Here is a 3,844-nt window from a genome sequence, read left to right on the forward strand (position 1 = left end):
ATTATTATTATTATTATTAAGTAGAAATGATTTGAATTATCTTGCAACCTTTAGTAGATAATTCTAGTGTTTTAAGTGACTGGCCTTTTGTTAATTTAGTTTTGCTTTTATTTTTATGGAGACTGTTGAACTGACCTGCAAAGTTAATGTTAAGCGATATTTTTTATTACTGTTACAGACTATTGATGTATATTATTATTTAGAACCAAATTATTAACGGGCAAAGTGTTATAATTGTTTTTGTTTTTTTATTAGATATTTTTTTAATTATCCTTCACTTTCTATATTTATTACCTTTGTCCTTTGTTATGTATTGTAGCTCTTATTAACCTATATCATCTTTATATATGAGTTTGTTTACGATTTTTTTTTCTCTACTATAAAACTGTTCATTAAAATACTCTTGAAATTACTCCTATGTGAAATATTTTATCGCCTTGTTAATCATTGTGGGTCATCTTACAGTCTCTGTGCTAATGAACGCCACCTGTTAATTTTAATTACCTGAAGTAACATTTTATATAATAATTACTGCCAAGCCAAGTTTACCGAGGGACTGTCTTGATGTTTTTCTGTGTAGTGTTGTACTTCATTCTGTTTTCCAGTTGGTTCAGGGCGATGTTAGTGTGTGTGGGGAATCTGTACTAATACGGTCTCTCTCTCTCTCATTTGGCTCAAGGTTACACATATTTATATTGGCAGGCTGAATTAATTCCGCACCCGAATTTTATTTATTTTTTACATTTCTGCGCGAAATGATTCATTTTGTGTTTCGACGAATTCATTTTCTAGGTGTCGTTATTCATTTTGTACACGAATGGGTCAGTTTTTTAGGTGGGCGGACTCATTTTGTGCGCGGCGGGTTCGTTTAGCACGGGAGGGTGGGTTTGTTTAGCACTGGAGGACGGTGGGTTCGTTTAGCACGGGAGGGTGGGTTTGTTTTGCACGTGACGAAGAGTGATACTTAATTTTGATCCTCGCATAAGTTATTATTATTATTATTTTTATTATTATTATTATTATTATTATTATTATTATTATTATTATTGCCTAACAACCAAGATTTGCGTAAAATGGTTTTAACCAGAAATTAGAAACGGCTCAAACTTGGCCATGCATTATACCCTTAAGATGATGATAACATCTTAAGATATAATGGTGGTGATGAGGATGATAATGATGGTTATAGAGTAACATTGATAAATGAAGTACTATGAATATTTTAATACTCGGAATAATGATAAGAGTCTCAGTAGACAGTAGAGTTGATTTTATAGTGCCAGTAATAATAGTTATCATGATAATATTACTAATGATAACTCACCTGAATTAATTAGTCAAGGGTTATTACTCCAATATATTGTATCAGAGTAGTGTGCATGTTGACCTGAAATGCTGCAGGTACTATAATGCAGCTCATCCTAGTTTATGTGAGGGCAGGTGTCGCGTTAGCCTGGGACGTATGCGCCAATTAGAATTTAAAGGGTGATTGATTGCGTATTGAGTGATGTGTTGGACGCGCGTAATAAACTATGATTTATGGTGTTTGACGCTCGTAGGGGCGGCGGTTATGTTAACGTACAGGGTGGCTAAAGTTAGGTAAATGCCGTGTTGTCGTTGTCTGGAGGTAGTCGTTTGTGTGTGTGTGTTTTGTGGGAGTTGGTGTACAAGAGGAAATTTTGGTCCCATGGACACAATGTTGACATCAGCACACACACACACACACACACACACACACACACGAGACAAATGTTGACGTCTCCGGTACACACACACGAGACAAATGTTGACGTACACACACACACACCACGCACACGCATGTTACATACACACACACACACACACGAGACAAATGTTTACACACACACACACACACACACACGAGACAAATGTTGACACACATACACACACACACACACAGGTCCAAAAGAAAGTGTCGTGTTAAAGTTATACGGAAATAACCCCCCATCCTCTTTCCTCAGGACATTATAATTATGGAAATAGAGAAACCAACACCGAGTCTCACCTTGTGTTTGGCGGTGGTCTAGTATACGGTGTTGGCAGGGTGGTGCAGGTGGTGGCAAAACATCACATTATAGTCTAGCGTGGTGGTGGTGTACGCTGCCTGGCATTTGTTTACTCCCAAGTGGAATGTCTGCGGCGGCACAACCCTTCACAAGTACAGTACAGGGTTATCCATTCTGGTGTGTGTGTGTGTGTGTGTGTGTGTGTGTGTGTGTGTGTGTGTGTGTGTGTGTGTGTGTGTGTGTGTGTGTGTGTGTGTGTGTGTGTGTGTGTGTGTGTGTGTGTGTGTGTGTGTGTGTGTGTGTGTGTGTGTGTGTGTGTGTGTGTGTGTGTGTGTGTGTGTGTGTGTGTGTGTGTGTGTGTGTGTGTGTGTGTGTGTGTGTGTGTGTGTGTGTGTGTGTGTGTGTGTGTGTGTGTGTGTGTGTGTGTGTGTGTGTGTGTGTGTGTGTGTGTGTGTGTGTGTGTGTGTGTGTGTGTGTGTGTGTGTGTGTGTGTGTGTGTGTGTGTGTGTGTGTGTGTGTGTGTGTGTGTGTGTGTGTGTGTGTGTGTGTGTGTGTGTGTGTGTGTGTGTGTGTGTGTGTGTGTGTGTGTGTGTGTGTGTGTGTGTGTGTGTGTGTGTGTGTGTGTGTGTGTGTGTGTGTGTGTGTGTGTGTGTGTGTGTGTGTGTGTGTGTGTGTGTGTGTGTGTGTGTGTGTGTGTGTGTGTGTCGTTTTGGCCTTATAATTCTTTTATTATCTAGTCACCATCCGGAGTTAGGTCCTTTTCGTTTATCTCGCTAACCAGTGTTAGATAAAGAGGCGTCATGCATCTTTATCTGCACTTTCTCAACTTTGTGTTTTTTGATCATTTGAGAACGTGATTTAAATCCTCGAGGACGATATTTTAACCCCTTGCGGACGATAAATTAACCTCTTGAAGACGACAATTTAATCCCTTGAAGACGATAATTTAACCCATTGAAGACGATAATTTAATCCCTTCAAGACGATAATTTAACCCATTGAAGACGATAATTTAATCCCTTCAAGACGATAATTTAACCCATTGAAGACGATAATTTAATCCCTTCAAGACGATAATTTAACCCATTGAAGACGATAATTTAATCCCTTGAAGACGATAATTTAACCCATTGAAGGCGATAATTTAATCCCTTGAAGACGATAATTTAACCCATTGAAGACGATAATTTAATCCCTTCAAGACGATAATTTAATCCCTTCAAGACGATAATTTAACCCATTGAAGACGATAATTTAATCCCTTCAAGACGATAATTTAACCCATTGAAGACGATAATTTAATCCCTTCAAGACGATAATTTAACCCATTGAAGACGATAATTTAATCCCTTGAAGACGATAATTTAACCCATTGAAGACGATAATTTAATCCCTTGAAGACGATAATTTAATCCCTTCTAGACGATAATTTAATCCCTTGAAGACGATAATTTAACCCATTGAAGACGATAATTTAATCCCTTGAAGACGATCATTTAACCCATTGAAGACGATAATTTAATCCCTTGAAGACGATAATTTAACCCATTGAAGACGATAATTTAATCCCTTGAAGACGATCATTTAACCCATTGAAGACGATAATTTAATCCCTTCAAGACGATAATTTAACCCATTGAAGACGATAATTTAATCCCTTGAAGACGATCATTTAACCCATTGAAGACGATAATTTAATCCCTTGAAGACGATAATTTAACCCATTGAAGACGATAATTTAATCCCTTCAAGACGATAATTTAACCCATTGAAGACGATAATTTAATCCCTTCAAGACGATAATTTAACCCATTGAA

The sequence above is a fragment of the Homarus americanus genome, unplaced genomic scaffold (genome assembly GCF_018991925.1).
Source record: "Homarus americanus isolate GMGI-L3 unplaced genomic scaffold, GMGI_Hamer_2.0 scaffold16712, whole genome shotgun sequence".
NCBI lineage: Eukaryota > Metazoa > Arthropoda > Malacostraca > Decapoda > Nephropidae > Homarus > Homarus americanus.